Source organism: Triplophysa dalaica, chromosome 5 (genome assembly GCF_015846415.1).
Source record: "Triplophysa dalaica isolate WHDGS20190420 chromosome 5, ASM1584641v1, whole genome shotgun sequence".
Lineage (NCBI taxonomy): Eukaryota > Metazoa > Chordata > Actinopteri > Cypriniformes > Nemacheilidae > Triplophysa > Triplophysa dalaica.
The window spans coordinates 19,987,442-20,011,743 of record NC_079546.1 but is presented as its reverse complement, the minus strand read 5'-3'; the positions used below and the strand labels follow the sequence as shown (position 1 = coordinate 20,011,743).

The 24,302-nt window shown below is 41.4% G+C and overlaps 3 non-coding genes across 3 annotated transcripts; all 3 read left to right on the top strand.

Annotated features, from left to right (window-relative positions):
* The first annotated feature begins 17,069 nt into the window (after positions 1 to 17,069).
* Positions 17,070 to 17,142, top strand: trnar-acg (transfer RNA arginine (anticodon ACG)). Its single transcript has one exon. It is a non-coding gene; the product is annotated as a tRNA-Arg (tRNA).
* Positions 17,143 to 17,224: 82 nt separating this feature from the next.
* On the top strand, positions 17,225 to 17,311 carry trnay-gua (transfer RNA tyrosine (anticodon GUA)). The gene is given in 2 exon segments: positions 17,225 to 17,261; positions 17,276 to 17,311. It is a non-coding gene; the product is annotated as a tRNA-Tyr (tRNA).
* A 1,291-nt stretch (positions 17,312 to 18,602) lies between these two features.
* trnal-cag (transfer RNA leucine (anticodon CAG)) lies at positions 18,603 to 18,685 on the top strand. The gene has a single exon. It is a non-coding gene; the product is annotated as a tRNA-Leu (tRNA).
* Positions 18,686 to 24,302: the final 5,617 nt, after the last annotated feature.

The following is a 24,302-nucleotide window of genomic DNA, read 5'->3' as shown; positions in this document are numbered from 1 at the left end:
CACATGCTTCCCCACTGGTCACATTCCAACGCAACCTTCAATCACTCTCTCCCTCCCGCTTATCCTCTGCAGTCTCTGCCACTCTCCCACCCCCTAAACAGTTCTCTCTCCTTGAAGCTAACACCGCCACTCACACCCTTTGCTCCACATTAACCTCCTGCTTAGATATCTGATGCCCTCTCAGATCTAGGCCATCTTGTACATCTCCTTCTGCCCCCTGGTTGTCTGATGTTCTCTGTGAACATCGCGCCTCTATCAGGTCTGCTGAGAGAAAGTGGCGCAAATCAAAATAACCTACCGACCTCTCTCTTTATCAGTCTATTCTCTCTTCTTTCTCTGCGGATGTCTCCTATGCGAAAAGCCAGTACTACCACGCTAAAATCAGTAACTCTCCTGACCCTCGTACTCCCTTTAAAACCTTTTCTGCTCGTCTTGCCCGCCTACCCCCTCACCTCCATCGGACTTAACAGCTGACGATTTTGTGTCGTTCTTTGTAAATAAAACGCCGGTATCAGCAATCAATTCTCTGCGCCACCGCCTCTTGACCACGCCCAATTCCCAGACACATGCTTGCTCCCCTCGTTCTCTCTCGTATCTGAAGAGGATGTTTCCAAGGTCATTTCTTCGAACAACCCGACTACCTGCCCCCTAGATCCCATCCCCAGTCATCTCATCCAGGCCATTTCCCCAACGGTTGTTCCCTCTCAGACCCACATTATCAACTGATCTCTCACCACTGGTACATTTCCTACACTCTTCAAAGAGGCCCGTATTACCCCACTACTAAAAAAACCTACTCTTAATCCTAAACTGTTAGAAAACTACAGACCGGTATCCCTCCTCCCCTTCATTGACATCTCGCTCTGGATGAACGACCATCACCTGCAGCTGAACCTTTTAAAAAAAACAGAACTGCTTGCAATCCCGGCCGATACAAAGACTCATCACAGCCTCTCCATTCAACTGGGCTCATCAACCATCACATCTTCCAGAAAGGCAAGAAACCTGGGAGTGGTGATCGATGATCAGCTCAACTTCACAGATCAAATTGCTAGCACCGCCCGGTCCTGTAGATTCATCCTCTACAATATAAGCAAGTCCCAGTAAAGGCTCTGGTCCTGTTCAGACTGGACTACTGCAATGCGCTACTGGGTCGACTTCCAGCTGGCACAACCAAACCTCTACAGATGATCCAGAATGCTGCGGCAAGAGTTATCTTTAATGAACCAAAGAGAGCACAAGTCACTCCTCTATTCATTAAGCTACATTGGCTCCCTATAGTCGCTCGCATCAAATTCAAGACTCTGCTTCTGGCCTACATGACCACCACTGGTTCGGCACCACCTTATCTTCACTCGCTACTGCAGACATATGTACCCGCCAGATCCCTACGCTCTGCAACGAACAGTGTCCTGTGGTGCCATCCCAAAAAGGTAAAAAATCTCTCTCACGCACCTTCTCCGGATCTGTTCCACGTATGTGGAATGATCTGCCTGCTGCTACAAGATCTGCAGATTCTGTAGCCATATTTAGGAAATGTCTGAAAACACAGCTCTTCCGTCAACATCTGACTGATCTGTTCTAACTCTATTTTCTTCTCTACTCTTTAAAAAAAAATCCATTTTTGATTGCACTTATGCTTTTATTGTACTTATGCTATCCCAATTGCTTCTATTGCCTACCCCACCTGTAAGTCGCTTTGGATAAAAAGCGTCTGCTAAATGACTAAATGTAAATGTAAATGTAAATGATTGCCCGGTGTAAAGTTGTGAAGACTTGCCACAACTCTCCAGAGCTGCTGGAAGATGAGTCCTGAACCACTCTTTTGTTAAGGGAAACCCATTTGATGACATAAATAGGGGGGATAATTAAAGATGACCGGGGCGAGTCTGGAGGTATCTAATCATGGAAGTGAAGGGGCAAATATTCCCAAACAAATTCCCACTGATCTCGTTTATGAGGCTTTCTGGGCTCCTCCTACTTTGAGCCCCTTTGCATAATCCAAAGTCAAGTGAGCACAAAGTATTTACCTTTTAAATTATCATGCTCTGAAGCCTCAGGCAACAAATGCTGGATACACAGTGTTGTGTCCAGGTTGCCAACAATTCAAAAGTATGGAAGGAGAAGCGCGGATCTTTTTCACGACACGTCTTAACACTGTCTTCACATTTTGAACCTCACCTCTACATAAAAAAATCCTAAACGTCCACCGGTTTTAAAGTGGACAATCAAGTAGGTGCAAAAAGCTCCTTCTGATTCTGCCGCAGGGTCACGGCGACCGATTAGCTTGCAGCAGTCACTAAAGCCAGAGTGTGCGAAAGCAGCCACAAGGCATTGTTAACAAAACAACTACGCACAAAGAACCAGTGACCACGACGTGATTCGAATATGCAATCTTCTGATCTGGAGTCAGACGCACTACAGTTGTGCCACGAGGCCGCTTGTTGGTTCACACAAACACGTTGCCACTAGAGACTGAGCAGAAGCAGTATGCAGGTTTTGGTGTCCAGCAGAGCAGATGCCTTCGGTAAAAAATGTAGCTGCACTGCGTATCAGCCTGATTGAAAGCATTTTGGGATTGTCAAATTAAGCCTCTATTATGTCACAGGCTATGTTCTTTTAGTGACTGTCGCATTCTCCTGACTTGAAAGGTCCCTAGTTGAAATCTGAGTGGAAACGGGTTGTCTATTTGTGTGCCAGTAGCAAAACTTACAGAAATAAAAAAAAGTTGTTGTGGGGTTTCTGTGATTTCTGTTGCAGTGGTTTTAATGCCACATCACACGTGATAGGCCCCGGATCGTAACTGGGCAAAATCAGACCGAAATCTGACAAGAACCTTGTGTTGCTTTTGACCAAAATCAAGTCAAACATCATTCCTGAAACATAAGTACAACGCTTGCGTGGTCTGTTTTAAACCAGTGCGAGATAGACAACGTTTGCAGGATTTGTACATGTTTCTGTAGTGTAGTAGTTATCACGTTCGCCTAACACGCGAAAGGTCCTCGGTTCGAGACCGAGCAGAAACAATGCGTGTCTTTTGCTGCAGGGGTCACTTGAATGTCGTTCATGCGAAACACTCCTTCTTGCACTTTTGCGGTCACCCGTAATGGATCTGATCAGTTATTTAGGCTGACCTGGTTTCTTTGATGCAGTGGTTTTAAAGTTCACATCAAACGTGAAAGGCCCCGGATCATAGTTGGGCAAAATCAGACCGAAAACGAACAAGAAACTTTTGTTGTTTTTGTCCAGATCAAGCCAAAAGTCATTCCTGAAACATGAGTACAACGTAGTACAAATCTGAGCATATCACTCCAATCCTCAGGTCCTTACACTGGTTACCAGTTATTTTTAGAATCAACTTCAAAGTCTAGGACCTAAATACATTTCAGATATGCTTATATATTAAACAGGTTTCTCAGATCATCAGGAGCAAGTCAGTTAGAGATAACAAGGGTTCACTCCAAACAAGGCGAGTCAGCGTTTAGCCATTACGCCGCGGTAGATGGAATCTGCTTCCAGAAGACATCAGATGTTCACTAACAGTAGCTACTTTTAAATCCAGATTAAAAACACACTTGTTTAGCTGTGCATTCACAACCTGAGCACTGTGCTGGTTTACATCAACTGCACTTTTATTTCTAACTTATTCTTTATATATACATAATCACATTTTAAATCAACTTTATTGCTGTTTTATTGTTTCTTAAAATCTAAAGTTGTATTTGTGATCTTAATTGATTTGCATTTTAATGATACATCTTATTTCATACTGTCAATCGTTTTATGTAAAGCACTTTGAATTGCCCTTGTGTATGAAATGTTCTATGTAAATAAACTTGCCTTGCCTGATAAGTGAAAATGTTGATTTTACTACAAATTGTTAATTGTTGTTAAAATGTAAAATAACTTGAAATGTACAAGAAGTTCTTTTGAGAACACTGTATTCCCGAATAGTAAAATCTTCTTATTAAGAATGAGTTAAATGTACTTAAAACTGAAATAGTTCCGTTAACAAACTTTATAATGTCCCAGATAGCCAGTAACCATTTAATTCATTTAAAAAACAGGTTTAAAATTTACTAGACTACCATTATTGTGATCAGTGTTTGCTTTAGTTGGGCTCTTGACTCATTAGCTTTGGTGCTCTTTAACTGCTGAAAGAGTTTTTAGGAGTAAAAATAAATCTGGTAGCAGTTTTCAATTGGTGATAAATTCATTATGAATCACTGATTAAGACTGTTTGTTATTACTTTGTGAAGTGCTTTGATATTACAGATTAGTGTTATGAAGGTCATATTCTCAGAGACAAATTAAATAAATTAGACATGTATAATCAGTGTAGGAAACTCAACAATGGTGACAATTAACAAAATAAAACGTCATGTTGCGATACATCACCATATAAATTTTTTTCACACCCCTACTTTTGATCATGAGAGAACACTATAAGATCAGTGAGTTTGAGTACTTTTTGATTGAAACATTTGTTATAACAGGATGCAAATACAAACAAAATCTACACCATATCTGCGTCACACACAGACATCAAGAATTAGTGTATGAACCTCAATAATAGTTATGATCATAAAAAAACTGCAAAGCATGCTGGGTAACACCATAGTGCAAAACTCATTCATGATTCCCAGCATGCATTGCGGTTTATCTGAATTAGTCTGTTGATTGTCACCATGGAGGTTCATGCACAAATTATTGATGTCTGTGTGTGACGCAGATATGATGTAGATTTTGTTTGTATTTGCATCCTGTTATAACAAATGTTTCAATCAAAAAGTACTCAAACTCACTGATCTTATAGTGTTCTCTCATGATCAAAAGTAGGGGTGTGAAAAAAAATTATATGGTGATGTATCGCGACATTTCAGCCCACAAGACGTTATCGATACTCTTGCACAAAGTATGGATTATTTTTCAAATACAAAACATCTAAATTCCCTGAACTGTCCGGGAGGCAGACACACTCTGTCAGTTTAAATCTAGACTAAAGACGCATTTTTTTAATCTTGCATACACTACACTTCCATAATATTAATCCTCAAAGGATTTAGGCGGCATTATTTAGATCAACCGGAACCAGGAAAACATCCAACAACAAATGATGTACTTGGTGCATCAAAGAATGCAGAACAGTACTCTACTCTCAGCCAGTCTTGTCTCTTTGTTCCAAGGTTACCGCAGGATGCAGTTCATGCCCAGACCTGATGGCAGAGCTGAGAATGGGAAGCGATGACCTGACAAGAGCTGAAATGATAGAGCTGGATAAAGGACGCGGCAACTTGACACAATTTTTCTACAACACTTCAAATGCTATTAAATTGTTAATGATAATCTTAAATCTATAACTTACCTTATTCGTGAGTTTATTTATTTTTTATTTAGCCTTGTTGTGCAAGCACTGTTGAGCTTGTGCAGAGGCAGCAGCTTTTGCCAGAGGGGAACAGGAATCCCCTGGTTGGGCCTGGGTTCTCCTGAGTTTTTTTTTTACCTCATACAACTTAGTAATGGGTTTCATCTGTTAATCATTTAAATAATATATGATATCGTGAATATCACAGAAGTAAACAAATAATACCTGACTCGTTCAGAAGTGTCATCGCCACCTGTCTTCTGTACTCTTCAACCCCAGAGGGGTCATTCTGCATACTTATAATGTTATATATGAGAAAGTTTCATAAATTCCAAAAAGAGAATATATTCAAAACAACCTTTATTTTCACATGAAAAATAAATGGCCCATATGGCCAGTCTGTGATATATTTTTCAAAATGTATTCAAATATTGATGTCGGAGATTCTGTGAGCCTGTGAGTAAACAGTGCTCATTAACAGCTGTTTAAGCTTTAGCCTCGCTTGAGATAAATAAATGCTTGGACCCGGAAACGGTATTCCTTATGCCACCACTAAACAACAAAGTAGACACAGAATGGTAGACACAGAATGATAAACAAAAAGTGTTTTTACTGTGTTTTTACTGTTAGGACAAATATTCCACAGGAGGAAACATCCTTCTGTAGTGTGTGTGGTTTTGTGTTGGCTGTCCACCTGGAAACTTGGCACCCACGTTTTCTGATGAAGGCCCTGAAAGGCAATATGGAAATGGGTGTTTCTCAATCAGCTCCCTAGTCCCTGAGGTTGTGAATCAGTATATTGTGTACACGGATTCGGACACTATGGACCCCAGTTCAGTTCACATTGGGGCACTGTAAACCCATTTTCCTGTGAGGACACTGAGTGAGTGCGTTGTAACGTGACTTCACAGCTGGTAATTACAAACATAACATAATCTCTCATTATATAAAACTTTAATTTACTATCATTTTTTTGTTACATATGTGTTTACAAGTTTGGTTCAATGTTAAATTCAACTGTTAAATAAATTACACAGACACAAAAAAACGGTAGATTGTGTTCACTGCCTGACTAGCAATGTGTGTTTACACATTCAACAAAATAAATGCTTTCAAAAGTTCAGTTGCATTTCATTAAGTTTATTAAATTAGCTTGTGCCATTTTGGTTAAAACGGATTTGGTTACACGTGATTGGGATGTGTGATATAGGGGGATGGGAAGAATATTAAAAATAATAAAAAAAAACATTATTACAGTATTGTATTTTTTGCAATGTAACATTTGAAGGTATAAAGTATTCATTTTGTGATGATTTAATCACATGTCAAAAAATGAGGTCAGAGAGGTCCAGATAGTTTTTAAATGCTCATAAAAAAATACAAAACATACATTAAACTGTTTTCAAATCTTTAAAAAGAAGTTACTATCAATTACAATGAAGTTAACAAAAGCAAACACAGAACGTTGCCCTAATGTTGGTTTCCATTTGGTTATTATTGGGAACCAAAAAAGAACGTTCTAAAAACGTTCCATACATAATTTGGATACATGTAAAGCTAAATAAAAATGTTGTCACTATTTTCAGAAAGTGAAACCCATATATTATATAGATTCATTACACATAGAGTGAATTATTTAAAGGCTTTATTTTGATAAATGTGATGATAATGGCTAACAGATAATGAAAACCAGTGTCTCAGAAATCAGCAAATTATCTCAAAACACCTGCAAATGTTTCCTGAACCTTTAAATAGTCTCTCAGTCTAAATGGTGCTCTTCAGGATAAGACATAGAAGACATTAGATGTCAAAAGAATGAATATAGAGAACCATAAGGCTATTCTGTGTAAAACAGTGGAAGGTAACAGATTGTTTTAGCCCGTTACAGTGCATCGTGAGATATGGTGACCTGCTGTAGGACTGCACGCTTTCGTTTCTGTTGCGTCTCCCCTCATATTGATTAAATATCGGGAAAATGATCAGAAAATGATGTATCGGTCAATCTCTACTTATTTGAGAACCCTTGTTCTGTTTTCAGTTTTCTTTAGTTATACAACCTCCTTGAAGCTGAATTTCCGAAGATGAGGTCCCTTACTAGATGAGGTCACTTATTGGAGGGTGGCTGCTTTATAAGGCACCAGGTACACTGTACACTGTAAAAAACGATTCTGGACGGTGTTAAATACAACCCATTAAAATCAGTTAAAATGTAGCTTAAAATATTGGTTAGAAAATAAAATATATTTAAATAGGTACATTCTACCTACACTACCTACTTTATATTGACAAATAATGGGAACTTAAAAAAACAAGGTAAAATTTACCAGAAAATATTAGCTATGAGACTGCGGAGGCCGCATGCATCAACGCCCCGGCGGGAAATCAGGAGTCACGTGACGCATCCTCTTCAGATTCGATGACAGGATTTGTGGAGCCTACGGTAAGTTTTAGTTCAACTTCTTTATATCATCATTTAAGCAAATGTGTACTAACTTAAATGTTAGCTCTACCTTCATTTTCTTCTTTGGGTTTAAAAAAAGTTACGACTCTGTGTAATACCCCTATTTTCTCGTCGCCACAGGCTGACAGGGCCTAATTTAAGTAATGTAACGTTATATGTGGTGATTAAGGAGTGGGTTTATATATAATGTATGTATCCTCATTGGAGGCTGAGCCCCCTAATAGTGAAAACCTTGAATCGCCTCTGCCTGTAACGTTAGGCGATTCGTACAGCGAAAAAAATGCGTGCCGCCTCAGACTCTCGCCAAAATTATGTCGGGTGCATTCAACAGACTGTCATTTATATATGCAGATGCTGCATAACTCCACAATGGTGGCGCTGTGTTGTTATCAGCACCAGTGAGGCGCTGACGAGTTGCAGAAAAAGACCTATAAGAAGCCGTATCAGCTGTAATTCACAATTGTTCATGTGAATCTTCTTACTTTCTTTTGCACCCAAGTACGTTCAATTTCTTGAAAAGGTTTCTTACATTAAACTGCTGTAGATCATTATAATGTTTAAACCTTGGCACTTAGCTTGTTTTTTTTCTGATTGTCTAGCATTAGATAATGTAGGTGGTGACTATCGTGGATTTGTAATGGAGACAGCACTCACAACATAAGAGGATATGTGAATACTGTTTATTTAACTAATGTGGAAATTGACATGCATTTTGTTTTTATTTTTAACTGGTAGGAGAAATTCAGAAGCAAACAAACCATTAAATGAAAGTGCTGGTGATGCATAATCCCAAAACTGAGCTGATGTGTCTATAGTAATGGAAGGCAGCCAAGTTTTGAGCCAGTGTGGAATCAGAACCACAGCATGCATACTGTTGATGGGAATGAACTATGCACTGAACATAGAGTATCCTAGAAACCTGAAGTACAGTTTTGAAATGTTCAAAAAGCTTTTTTGGAACTTGATGGAGCAAACTCCCTCAAGAAGGTCCAAACCCTTAAACGTAAGATTAGGGAATACGCTTTTTTTATTGTACATTTGCTTTAGCCAACAAAGACATTTTTGGATGGAAAATGTTCAAGAATAACAACGATGACTTGTATCTCAATTGAAATTGATGTTAAGAATAAGAATATTTCTATGAATGTATATTTTGACATCCAGCGGAAACTATTTATATTTTATTTAAATAAGTTTGCAATAGTTCTGTGTCACTTGAATTTGAATGTAGACGGCTCTTTTGCACTTGCATTAGTGTTTAATGTTTAAAAGATGAAATGATTGTGTCAGCAGTCCATGTTTATTTTGAAATGTGAGGAGTAATTTGTAGAAGTGATGTGGTATGTTATTAGAAATTGAGTGTAAGAGGATTTCAGTGTTTACAAAATAAAGTGTTCATTGTAATGTTTTTATTGCAATGACCTTTCACCGTTTTTAAGTGAATTCAACCATCTCTTAATGAGTAACATTAAATTATTTATATTGGCTATATATTACTAATAATAATTAGGTAGAAGAGCAATACCTGCTGTCAAAGGGTAAACAATACCCGATTTTATTAAGTAATTACTTGTATAATATATTAGGTAAAATTGATCCAATTTAATTTAGTTTGTTATAACTTATAAATTTAGGTACTCTTTACTCAAAAATATGGGGTAGAATATACTCCTTTAAAGTGAGTGCAAATTGTTACCTCAATTTTATTGAGTAGATTTTATAGGTTGTTTTTTACAGTGTACTGTCAACCAGAACAGAAACAAACATGTGAATAGCTGTGTACAGGTTACTGCAAATTGGAAGTCATTTCAATGAATAATTATAATTGAACATTTCTCTTTGCATTCCAACCTTAGAGCCTAGGCTACATCCCATTTTTACAGTAATGCACTGGCAAGTGTTGATAGAATGTGGGTAAGAAGACACTTCAGTGAAAATCATAATGTAATGAGGTGAGAGACACGACACAGGCAGAAGGGTGATACGAACAACCCCAGTGGGGCATTTATTGCACAACTCAACAATAAACAATAGAAAAGGTGTCACCCGGGTCGCTCGTAAAATATAAAGTCCACCAGTCCGTGCTCGTGCAGGTAGGTCATTCTAATTCATGTCTCCCTCGCTGTCCCCTCACAGACCCCGGCTGGAATGCCGGAACGGACCCCGACTGGAATGCCGGAACAGACACCGGCTGGATGGCTGGAACAGACACCGGCTGGATGGCTGGAACGGTCACCGGCTGGATGGTTGGAGCGGACACCGGCTGGATTGCTGAACTGGACACGGACTGGAATGCTGGCTGGGCAGCGCTCTCTGGTGGCTGCTGGACCAGGCTTGGTGCCGGCTGCTGGACCGGGCTGGGTACCGGTTGCTGAGGGGACCCGACGGCCGAACTGGCCGATCGGACCGTACTGCCCATACGCCGCCCCTCAAAAAATCTTTGGGAATTGGAACAACAGGAACTGCCCCAGTTGCCTCTTCTTCTTTAGCCGACCCACCCGTCTGGTGGTCGGCTGGAGGAATGAGGTGAAGGGCGCGTCTGGCTCTGGGTTGGAGGCCTCAGAAGAGGACCCCCAGGATTCCTGTTTCCCCTTTTGCCACCGAGGTCCGTCAGCGGCGGAGGGACTACAGGAGGTGAGAAGGAGGACGGTGTGGAATTCCCCAAGGTGAGAGTACCCACCACATGGTCCTCTGGGATGGACCCAAATAGCTGGGAGAGGAGTCTTTGTAACACCCCTCTCGAAGCTGCAGCCGTTCCACTAACTGTGGGAACGGCTGATAAACCAACTCATCCCGCTCATGAAAATATGGTGGGTTGTCCATCCCAGGCATTAGGTAGCCACTCACCAGCACCTCGGGGACTGATGCCCTCCTGGCGTCAACCTCCTGAGCATAGTCCTGCAGAGGCCTATTGCACTGGGCTGAGAACGGAAGAAAGATCTTACTTAACATACAGATAACAATATGTCCATTTAAATGGGAAATTGTCAAATCTCACGCAAGTAAATTATGGATTACCTCAGGGATCGGTTTTAGGGCCCTGTTTTTTCCATATACATGTATACAGTGTATCAAAGACATAAAACATTGGATGACTAGTAATTTCCTTCTTTTAAACTCTAGCAGAACAGAAATTTTACTTATAGCACCAAAAACATTCACATTACATCACATTACAACCAATCACGCTCTCTAAGATCTCAAAACTCAGGATTTTTGGTAACACCTAGAATAACTAAATCCACCAAAGGGGGTCGAGCTTTCTCATACGTAGCACATAAAGTCTGGAATAGCCATCCTGATACTATTGGAGGGTCAGACACACTCTCTTAATTTAAATTAGACTAAAGACACATCTTTTCAGCCAAGCTTTCACTTAATGCATAGTAAACGAACAGCAGCTACGCTAATTATTCTCTTTCTGCCTCCGCCTCGGGATGCCCATTCTGAGGAAGGAAGAAATTCAGTCAGGTCCAGATGATCGGTATATGCCCATCCCCAAATAGAGATTACGTCAGCTACAGCTGCAGACTGACTGACCATCCCAGCTACATCTAAGGCAATTCCACCACCACCCAAGAGAAATACGACCATCGGACCATCGCAGCTTAGACCACTTCATCCCCAACCAAGAGCAAAGACGGACTACTTGTCACATTAATGCTGAAATTACAATACTTGGTATTTAATGCTAAACTTACATCACAGTTTGAAGTTATAGCTGCTTTCAGTAGCCCTGATTGGAGGTTCCTGGATGGGTGTTTGTGGGGAGTGAGGGGGCTCGTTGGTTGTGGTTGAGGGATTCATTTGCTGGGGCTGTGTGGGTCCCGTTTTGCCTTGTTTTGTGGTCGATATCGGACAACAGAGGAATAAAGTTACAACATCCCATTACTGTTTTCCCTGGTTGTTCCTCTGTTTTCTGGTGTCGATCGTGGAGTGGGACCGGGTTGAACCTGCACGGTTTTCGGCGAGTGGGACTTTTTGGGCTGCGAATGGTGGGCTCTTCCTTGTGGATATTTGCTCGGGGACACTGAGTGCAGCTATGACACGTCAGAGGGGATCTGGCCCTCCCGGCTGAGCCTGGTTTCTCCCAAGGTTTTTTCTCCATTAATCAATCATTGGAGTTTGGATTCCTCGCCACAGCAGGGCAGTGTTGGCTTACTCAGCGGGAGACTGCTTTTATTTATTTATTCATTAATTAGATATAATTTATTAGAATGATCTTGCTCATTCTATAAACAGCATGCACTGTGCTGTGTTTTACCTTTTTTGTGTTGTTCCTGTTTGCCCCTGTAAAGCTGCTTTGGAACAATGCACATTGTGAAAAGCGCTATATAAATAAACTTGAATTGCATATAATCCACACCCAGAGGGTTACAAAAGTGATAGAATCGAATCTGTTTTGTACAGAATTTTTCACTCCTGCAACCCACCGGCCATTTTCACAATTGCTCATAGGATTACTGGCTACGAAGAACAAAAGGTGAATGAAAGCAGCACGTCAAACCCGTTGCTTGACAAACCATGCACACTGCTTTCTATAAGTTAAGGTACACAAGACAAATGCATCGTGTTTTCTCTATGTGAAAGTAACAGAACACAGGACAATCCTTGTAGTCTCTTGTCTCCTGTGAGGCTGGGAACAGTGTTCTGTGCTGCTCTGTGCAGCCAACAACAGAACAGTAATCATGCTTTGATCTGCTTTTCTTACTTTTGCCATGGTGTCGGAACTAATTCACACATGTAGCTTGCGAAAACAAAAATGGCGGCAGAATTATGGGTGGACAACTTCAGAAAAAGGGGCGATAATTTTATAATAAGTACGGCTCCCTACGTCAGAAGGGGTGCGAAGTCTGATCGGTTCATTTTCTCACAGGCTTGCAGAGATAGGCTTTATTTGAAAGCAGGGGGGGGTGATCCTGTCCAGAATCATTATTTGTCATGTTGTTTGGAAGTCTCTTCACATTGTGATAGCAACAAAGAAGTATAAAGGTCAAATAATATTTTTATAATAATATATTATATGTTAAAGGCGTAGGACCAAAAAACATTTGCCAATCAAAACGTTCTGGGGGAATCCTGTGACTGGTCCTGTGTACATTTTCAGCCAAACAACTATACATTGAGGAAATCTAATAAAATATATGATTTAAACTATATGCTGTTTTTTGCATCCATAATGTTTTTTTGCTTCCATAATATTAGTTATGATAAAATAAACAGGCAATTTACTAGGCACTCTTTGACATCAACAGTCATCATGAAAACCTCAACAATGGTGACAATCAAACTTAAAAAAGAAAAGATAAACAGATCAACTCAAATACATGCTGGGAGTCATGAATGAGTTTTCTACTATGATGTTACCCAGCATGCATTGCAGCTTGAAGCTTTCTTTTGTTGATTGTCACCATTGTTTTTTCCATCTACACAACTTCCTTGGGACCCATCAAACAGGCACATGTCTTCTCGTATCACTGTTATGCTGACGACACCCAGATATACATCTCGTTTCACCCAGTTGATACTTGCATTACAGCCTGCCCAGAAGACATCTCTGCTTGAATGAAAGGGCATCACCTCCAGCTGAACTCTGCCAAGACAAAACTACTCGTCTTTCTGGCACACCCATGGTGCATGACAATCTCACAATCAAACTTAAGCAATACCACAATCATTCCTTCAAAAAGAGCCAGGAAACTCGGTGTCATATTTGATCAACAGCTGTCCTTCAATGATCATATTGCAAAGACAACGCGGTAATGCTAATATCCCTTATTAACATTAGAAAGGTTAGACACTTTCTCACTGAGCATGCGGCGCAACTCCTTGTCCAGGCCCATGAAATCTTAAGGTTGGTCTAGTGCAATGCTCTTCTTGCTGGTCTTCCTGCAAAGGCTATGAAACCGCTCCAGCTTGTTCAAAATGCAGCAGCACACCTAATCTTCCAACAGCCAAAACGGGCTCATGTGACACCCATTTTCATTTCTCTCCACTGGCTACCCCTTGAAACTCGTATCAGATTCAAGTCACAAATTTCTGTCTACATGACTATCACTGGATCTGCACTGTCAAACTTTCACACCCTCCCACACACCTACACCCCACAAAGAACACTGTGTGAAGCAAACAAGCGCCGTCTTGTATTTAGGCATGGGCCGATAACCGTTTTCAAGGTATTCCGTGGCTTACAAAATTGCGCTGAAAAAAACCATCAAAATCCCTTTATACCTGTTAAACTTCAGGTTCCTTTCGAACACGCAGTTTCTTTCTGTGTTTTGGATTACGCTTAAATCAAATCAGAAATAGGTTGGCTGTTGTGAGATAATTCTTCTGCAGATTTGGGAGCACAAGAACTGTGCACTTAACCCTAAGCCTTCTCCTTCTTTTGGTTCAATGACCGTTCACTCTGTAGGAGTATTACCGCCACCTACTGTATATCTAGCGCACAAGGGTGATGAATCTGTTTTGTTACAACAACAAAAAATTGCCCCATTCATCTCAGAGCCCAAGCTTCAGCTGGCGCTGCATGTTCAGCTCCTCCAGTTTCCGCACTGGTCTCCTCAACCTCTTAGATGGGCAGAAGCATTGACTCTAAGCCTACAGAACACTGTAAGCTCTTGACTGTCTGCGTAAAGTTGTAGAGGGCCTACTGTAAAACACAATGGTGGAAACCGGCAGCAGAAAATGCATTTCGAGGTAGCGTGGCCGAGCGATCTAAGGCGCTGGATTTAAGCTCCTTTGGAGGCTGGAAGAGCCTCAACTCTAGACCCCGGCTCTTGATGTCCATTGTGAGATTGGACGGGAGCCGATCGGGGCTCTAGCTGTCCATTATGAGATTGGAAGGGAGCCAATCGCGTCGCGGGATGAGAATGGACAGCGACCACGCCCATTGTCAGATTGATTACGAGCGCAGGTAGCGGATTCATCAAAGTAAGTATGTTTTAATCTTAACACTATGTTCTTAATAAGTCATTAAGTCGTGAAGGATTTAATCATTTAATCAGTTAGGTAATTACATTTAATCATTTAATTAGTTTTGTCTTATTGAGAGGTGAAGTCATAATATTGTGAGTGTTTCAATACATGCATTTGATACCCAAACTATCTGCTGATATTGATGTGCTTGCAGCAGGGGAATGCGAGTGTGTGGGGGAGAGGGGGCATCTTTGGCTGCAGTTGTGTAAAAGGGGGGGAGATATTTGGAATGTTGTTTTTTCTTTAGGAATGTTTTCCAGGAACCAAAAAGGATACAGCAGGAGTTGATTGGTGGAGAGAGGACAAAAAGCAGAACTTGATGATTGGTGGAAACAAGGGAGACCCTCCCCCTGCAGAAGAGAGATCGTCGAGACATACCATATATTTGTGTGATGAGGTTTTTTCTGGGTGGTTCTTTGTGAGACGTTGTTTTTTAGAGAACCCAGCGCTGTACTTTGATACTTTCTCACCAATAAACTTCAATACTTGTTAGAGATTACCTTCATTCAATTTTTTAACATGCAGGACGCTTTTAAAGTCCAACAGTCGTTCCTTGTTTTAATCAGTCACAAAATGTGGTTTCGTCTAGTGTCTCTCCGCGATTGGGTGCTTTTGCGAAATGACGTGAGCGGGTAACGGACAATGAAGCATCAAAGTAAATCGTAAAAAGCTTTTTTCCTCTTCTGTTTATATTTTTTATATTTAAAACATTTGTTGTGTTTTAATCCGTCACTAATAAAAAATGACAAATAAGGTTTGTCGAGTGCTTCCCTAAAGCAACGGGTAATGTTAACTTCGGCTAACGTCACTTTGTTTACAACACATTGTAAGGGAAACATTACATTAACTTTATGTAAAACTTTTCTTTCGTGATAAATTATTATGAATCCGTGTTATGACGCCTTCGTTTCGTTCTTCACGCCGTAATTTCGATTTTGTGCTTATTAACTGTGGTCGGTTTATAACGACTTGTCTGTAATCCTACATGTTATACCTAATTTATTTATCTCGAAGTTCGTTTTGACAAAAAATAAACGATATTCGTAAACGTAGTCATCCCTTAAGAAATGTACCATGGTTTTACTAGAGTAAACGTTTGTTAGCCATACTTTTTGCATATTAATAACCTTTTAAATAATTACCATTAGTTTAACCACAGTTTTACAGGAAATGTTATGGTTAAACTATGGTTAGATTAGCAAAACCTTCTATTTGTGGGTGCAATCTAATCTTTCTCTTTTGTTATGAAATCAGGGGTACCATAATTAAGTTAGCTTCAGGTTGTAATTGAAATACAAGTTTTTATGGTTTAAACCTTACATTTGAATGAAATAATAATACTAGTAATCAGTGTATTTATCCAGTACCTGCAAGAATGAACCCTTTTGCTTTTATTCCCATGTTATGCTTAGATGACCACTAAACCAAAGAGTCACAAGAGTATGGGAGATGGTGAGTGGATGGCCAGGTTGAGGACTTTTGCCAGTTCTCGGGTTCTGGACTTCTGGATGAGGCATTAGATCAGCCCCAAGACAGAAAAAAATGGCATGACCTCTATCAGAGGGTAAACCACATTTACCTGTATCTATTAGATCGCGTGTAATATGGAGGTGGGTTCGAATCCCACTTCTGACATTGCTTTGCATACACTGGAGACAGACGCCAGGCTAAGGCGCTGCGTTCAGGTCGCAGTCTCCTCTGGAGGCGTGGGTCCGAGTCCCACTTCTGACATTGACATTGCTTTGCATACACTGGAGACAGACGCCAGGCTAAGGCGCTGCGTTCAGGTCGCAGTCTCCTCTGGAGGCGTGGGTCCGAGTCCCACTTCTGACATTGACATTGCTTTGCATACACTGGAGACAGACGCCAGGCTAAGGCGCTGCGTTCAGGTCGCAGTCTCCTCTGGAGGCATGGGTCCGAGTCCCACTTCTGACATTGACATTGCTTTGCATACACTGGAGACAGACGCCAGGCTAAGGCGCTGCGTTCAGGTCGCAGTCTCCTCTGGAGGCGTGGGTCCGAGTCCCACTTCTGACATTGCTTTGCATACACTGGAGACAGACGCCAGGCTCGGCTTTACATGGAAACGGCCGTGCGCTAATTTATGTCAGACAGTGTAAAGGTTCCAATCCACATCTGCCTTGAAGTTGCTAGTGATCCTCTGAAGGACTTGATTACCAGGCACAGGTTTGTTCCAGAGAGCGTGAGTTCTGTCAGCCCCTTTGCCTGCTGTCGATCTGCATTCTTCCTGTACACCCTGAGGGAGGGCCAGTGGCGCAATGGATAACGCGTCTGACTACGGATCAGAAGATTCTAGGTTCGACTCCTGGCTGGCTCGTTGCCCCTCCGCTCCTTTTCGTGCCACGAGGGCTTCCGCTAACAAGGCCCAAAAATAGCTCAGACGACAGACGGTATCCGGGCCTTCGATAGCTCATTTGGTAGAGCGGAGGACTGTAGGCATCTCACTGGTCATCCTTAGGTCGCTGGTTCGAATCCGGCTCGAAGGAAGCGTCTTTTTAAGCCTTGGAGATCTTCAAATGCCATTATTTTCAAACTTCCACGAAAACAACCAGAGGGCGTCCAAAAGCTCATTCCCTGACGGGAATCGAACCCGGGCCGCGGCGGTGAGAGCGCCGAATCCTAGCCCCTAGACCACCAGGAATTACACGCTCGCGAATGCTCCTACGCGGGAGCGTGCAATATGTGTCTCCTTAATAGAGCCACTCTGTCAGTTCAGAAGAATTGCCCTACACGCTGCCCCGTGTGAGGCTCGAACCTTCAGATTAAGAGACTGACGCGCTGCCAAACTTCGCCAAAGAGGCGTGCCACAACACGGATCAGTAAACAGCAAACGTCAAAAGTGAAAAGACCAGGCCTCTTGTTGATATAACAGGGAAGCTATCCATTTAGTTTCGGCCAAACGTGTATGTTGGAAGGGAACTGCACATATAAACAGGCTGCGAGAGTTCTAATAATGGATATTCTTGCTTGTGACCATGATGTGATACAATCTGAGAAAATGTAGGAATCTGCTGTGCGCTACACTCTTTGGAAGCGTCCGCCGGACGCAGTGGTGCAACTCTGGTCTGACCGTTTTCATTTCAGTGACAGAATAGCCTGATATTTCGGCATGCAATGTTTTATAAAAATAAAAGTAACAACTACCACAAAAATACAAAACTTTTATTAAATCTGTTCATCAATTCCATATGAGTTGTGAAAGCCCAATTAGTGCATCGCATAAGGAGCAGGACTTAGTTTAAATGACTGTAGGGTTTCAACTTTTTTATGAAACAGGTAAAGGATGGAAACTCCTTGGGATCATGAAGCCATACACATAGCACTTACCGTGAATGAGGGCTGTTCAATTAAAGCGGTCAATATTCTTTTTTTGAAGTAAAATCTACTGAACATACAAACAAAGTGTGACAATTTAAATGGATTCATCGCGAGCAAATTACTGACAAAGCTACTAAAAATGACGCCATTCCATGCCATTTATACCAGAACACATTCTAAATTATCTTCCGAATTAAAACAGGGTTCATTAGGAAATGCTCTTAACAGGCTGATCATGCATTTTGTTTAATATATATAATTCTTGCAAAAAAATAGAAACAAGACCTCATGGTTTATAAATAAGCATCAAATCGAAGAGTGAAGTGTCAAAAAGTGAGGAGGAAAGGTCCCCTCTATCTAGGAATTGCGCTCCTGGCAGGACGTTATTTCTAAATGGCCTGTGTGCCATTTAAGGGTCATTGCGAAAGTCGTGTCTGCACGGTTGCTGCATCCTGCACTGTCAGGATGGCCGAGCGGTCTAAGGCGCTGCGTTCAGGTCGCAGTCTCCTCTGGAGGCGTGGGTTCGAATCCCACTTCTGACATTGCTTTGCATACACTGGAGACTCCAGGCTAAGGCGCTGCGTTCAGGTCGCAGTCTCCTCTGGAGGCGTGGGTTCGAGTCCCACTTCTGACATTGCTTTGCATACACTGGAGACTCCAGGCTAAGGCGCTGCGTTCAGGTCGCAGTCTCCTCTGGAGGCGTGGGTTCGAGTCCCACTTCTGACATTGCTTTGCATACACTGGAGACTCCAGGCTAAGGCGCTGCGTTCAGGTCGCAGTCTCCTCTGGAGGCGTGGGTTCAAGTCCCACTTCTGACATTGCTTTGCATACACTGGAGACTCCAGGCTTGGCTTTACATGGAAACGGCCGTGCGCTAATTTATGTCAGACAGTGTAAGGGTTCCAATCCACATATGCCTTGAAGCTGCTAGTAATCCTCTGAAGGACTTGATTACCAGGCACAGGTTTTGTTCCAGAGAGCATGAGTTCTGTCAGCCCGTTTGCCTGCTGTCAATCTTCCATGTATGCTAATAGACAATTTACAAAACATCCTCCAGCCGTTGAGATATTCCACACTTCCTTACAGTGTCACAATGGGATCTGTCCTCGATCATTTTCTCTCTCTGTCTTTCTCTCTACACACCATAGTCCCTTTGGCACAGATATTACTGTCCCCATTGGAGATACAACTTGCGGAACAGTATCCATACTCATGATTAACTTATCTGTGCGATTATCAGGATTGGAACAATGTATTGGAGAGCGCCATTTCTGTACGTCTAGAAGCAGAGTAACTGCAGACAAAACACAATCTACATAATATTCTAACTTCGGCACCTTTACATCAAGTCTAGTAGAATGGGAACTATGTGGTAATAGAGTACATACATAACAATTACCTTTCATGTCATTTGTCTTTACCGTGTAATTTGCCAATCTCCACCACATGTTTGTGGCATATGAATGTGGTGGATCGTCATGGTCCAACCATGAATCATCCTCATCTAATATTTTAATTGCTTGTGCACCGGCTAGTATCAATACCAGACATATGATTGACATATTGGACAATTTGGACCCAAATGTATAACAGGGGAACCTTCAGAGGTGATCGGGAAACTATAAATGGGACAAAATTTGTCCAGGCCCTATGTTCTGCTAACAGATGGCCCCCTTAACCCACTTTCGTTACAGCGAAAACTACAGCTGGCCCAAGATATCTCGGTTCACCCACGGCGACTTGTTTCAGGACTCCGAATCAGCACCTGTTGGCCTGGAACGAAATTATGGGTGGGCTTATCTGATGGAATAGGGAGAGAAAGAGAAACATCAGCACACACAGAATTCAGTTTATCAATACGGGAAATCACGTGGTCATCCAGGATCACCTCCATGTCTCCTAGGGAAGAAACGCCTGCGCGACCTTTGACCCAAGGGGTCGGGAAAGGTCTACCCATTAAAATTTCAAATGGTGAGTATTTTGTCGATGAGGATGGGGTCATTCTCATTTCTGCCAATACGGCTGGTAGCACATCTGGCCATTTCCTGCCTGTTTCCATACATGTTTTCGTGATCTTATCTTTGATTGTTCGGTGCGTTCGTTCCACCACCCCTGTGGCTGGTAGGGTATATTATAGTACAGGGGTTCTCAACCTTTTGCAAGCTGGGCCCCCCCAAAGCTGGTTCATTGCAGTTGGAGCCCCAGTGTCCCCCCCCGGCCGGGCGGCTTTTATCTTTAAGGCCCACATTATTATTATTATTATCCTCAGTAGCGTGAGGTAGGCCTATTATCATTACTAGGCTATTGCTATATAATTATATGAGGTTACATGCTTTATTGTTGTTCTTGTTATTATTATTATTTAACATCAGTATAGGCCTATTATCATTACTAGGCTATTGCTATAATTGGGAATTGGCACCAGAGCTCTGATATTAATGAATGCTTTATTATTGTTATTATTACTAGGCCTAATAGTAGGTATCATCTGCATTTTGTAACAGAAGCTTGCAGGTACGTGATGTTAATGCGAGACCTGAACCTGCTTTGCCTTGCAAAGATCCCCAATTCTTGGCTCAATGTTTGATATACATAGTCTCAAATCATCCTCGATTTGTGCACAATTGCGGTATTTCGTTTTGAGTGCAGTCATTTTTGAGAATCCTGCCTCACACAGATATGTCGACGCGAAAGGAAGGAGAATCTTCAAGGCGACGTCACAGAGTTCAGGATATTCCTGCATCAATGCTGCCCAGAATGACGACAGAGGGCAGGAGTTAAAGAGTTCCTTCAGTCTACTGTCATCTTCAGCTCAATAAGCTGTTCCTGCATATCAATTGATAGCTTGTTCTGCTGTGCACACAAACAGATCTCGAACCCACGCAAAAGAGCAATAATCCTCTTTAAAGTTACGTCGCAAATTGTTTCTCATTGCTGACAGGTGCTCAGACGCTGATTGAAATAGGGATGAGAAATCGTTGTGACGTGCCTACATCAGTGATAAAGTCTGCAGGGCTGGGAAACATGTCGCAGTTCCCTCCAACTGATGCGACCATGCCAGAGGTCTAGTTTTTGTGTGAAGGCGTTTGCACTTTGTCTGCAAGGAGCAAAACATGAGTTCCGCAGCCTTGCAAAGACAGGTTGAAGCCGTTCACGCGGTCAAATATATCGACCAAATAGGACAGAGACGCAAACCACATAGTGTCATCCAGATGCTTCGGCAGATCTGATTTGATTTCTGTCAAAAACCACTACACCTCCTCTCGCAGCTCATACAACCGCTGTAGCACCTTCCCCCTGGAGAGCCAGCGAACTTCAGTGTGCAGAAGCAGCTGTTCGTGCCCTGACCCCATCTCCTGGCAGAGGACCCCAAACAAGGCGAGAGTTTAACGGCCGTGATTTGATAAGATTTATAATTTTTCACGGATTGGTTCAGCACGGAGTCAAAAAGAACCGACATTTTTTTAGCAGCTAGTGCTTCGCGATGGACCATGCAATGTGTCCATTTCACAAGTGGAGCTACTTGCTGAAACCGAGCAGCTAGGGCCACCCTCACGCCCCGTCATTGCCTGCGCACCATCCGTGCATAGGCTAACGCATCGGTCCCAAGCCAAACCATTTTCAAGGATAAAAATATTAAGGACATTGAAAAATGGCTTCTCCTGTAGTGTGCAACTGAAGAGGCCGGCAAAACAGGACATCCTCCTCAATCGCCTCAATCCTCCCGCAGATACCTGACATAGCTGAGGAGCTGTGCCTGCCCAGCAATATCAGTGGATTTGTCCGGCTACAGCGCGTAGTAATATGGGATCAGAATTGTTTCATTATTCTGTATAAATAAACTACGATTCGCAAATAAATATAGACAATTTCACAAACATTTTCTAAATACACATATGCGCAAAAAGCGAACCATAAATACATGTTTGACGTTCCACAAAAGTAATGGAATTCACAAATAAATACAATGAGATTTGCAAATAAAAAATATTTAGAAATGTTTTTTAATTATATTTATTTGTAGATCGCCTTCTTCACATTTGTGGATCGCTTTCTACACATTTGTGAATCGCTGCACGCATTTGTGGATCAGTGTGCGCATTTGTGGATGGCTCTCTGTGCATTTGTGGATTTTGAAACATTTCTAACGTCAAATCGTGCGCACAATCCACAAATAGCCCACTATCTACGCAAGCCAATCGGTTAACTTCCGCTTTTGATTAGATTAGATTAGATTCAACTTTATTGTCATTACACATATACAAGTACAGTGTAACGAAATGTAGTTTAGGTCTAACCAGAAGTGCAATTAGCAAGTGCAGGATATACAGTGTGAATAAATACAGAATACAATATTAGGGAAAATACTATACAATGGCCATGTACTATGAAAATATGACAGTCGGTATGTACTATGAACAATATAGACAATATAGACTGTGAACATTAATGTACAGGTGGTTATGAACAGATAACAATATAGACTATACAATAGTGCAAGTGACTTGAGTGTGCATTAGTTACAGACATTAGCTATTAAAGTTTACAGTGCAGTACATGAGTTATTGAAGTTATAGTGCAATACATGAGTAGATGCAGTTATACATTACAGTGCAGTAGATGAGTTAGTGCAGTTATTGAGGTTACAGTGCAGTAGATGAGTTAATGCAGTTATTGAAGTTACAGTGCAGTAGATGCGTTAATCCGGTTATTAAGGTCACAGTGCAGTAGATGAGTTAATGCAGTTATTGAAGTTATAGTGTAATAGATGAGTAGATGCAGTTAGTTATGCAATAGATGCAGTTAAGCAATAGATGAGTTACAGTGCAGTAGAGAAGTTGGTGCAGTTATTGAAGTTACAGTGCAGTAGATGAGGTAATGCAGTTATGAACGTTACAGTGCAGTAGATGAGGTAATCTAGTTATGAGAGTAGTCCATTAGTGCAAATGAGCATTCAGTGTAATATTCCTGGTGTGCAAGTGAGCAGTATAGAGTGCAAATGATGCTGTGTGTGTAAACAGTCCAATAGAGCAGATACATGAAGTACTGGTGTATACAGTTCAGTCATGTATGGCAGCCCTGTAGTGCAATGTAAACAATGTAATAGCACATTGTTTACATTGCGCAGGCCGCGTTCTAACTTCAGCCAATCACGTTTTGCTATGCACTAAGATTCAGGTAGCTAACGTTTTGCTATGCACTAAGATTCAGGGAGCTAACATGGCGACTAGTGGCGGTCTAAAATCTGTGTTATACTAAGAAATGGTAATTGCCTCTTGTTTATACTATGTAATGATCGCTTGTGTTCATATACATTGTCCGCATTGTTACATATATGCTGTATTTAAACGTGTATGACTTGATAACAGCGTGCACGGACTGGAGTGGAAAATCCCGGTGACTAGGGAGTCTGGTCTGATTTGGTCTGCTGCCAGCCGTTTTATTGTGTTTATGTACCAAAGGGCTAAATTCCGATTTTTTTCAACTGTCGGTGTACTACCAGTATAACGATGGCAGAATTAACGTGAGGGGAATCATCAGCATTGTGAATTTCTATGTCATTCATAATTCAAAATAAAACGTAATTTCTACAGTCATCTCGGCTTATCCCATTCCTGAATGATCTCTGCTGCTATCGCTACACTGTTCTGTTTACTGTCTAACTCTTTGCCATGACAAAAACTATAAAATACCTGTTATATACATTTACAATAGCAAGCGTAGTCTTTAGTGGCAGCAGCGTAAGTAGACTATATTGCAAGATTATCATGTGGGATAAGTCTGTCCACAATTCCCCACATAGAAATACTGTAGTAGTATAATACATTTACTAAACAGCTCACATAAAGTGACAAGACACAGGTAACAAAATAATAAAAAATGAATATGTAATAGACAATACACATATGAAAAAAACTAATACATGTCAAAAGAGAACCGGATGCTATATTTTATGCATGTGCCATATATACAAGTTATTAGATGCTATAAAAATTGTTTAAGGTAATGGGATAGCTATATTATATATTAAATCAGTAACATATGTATAATAATAATAAATGTGTGAGTGAGTAGTTTAGTATTGCACATATGTATTGCACAGTGGGGAGAACATTTAACTGTTTAACTGTTCATGGGTAGATGGCCTCTGGAAAGAAA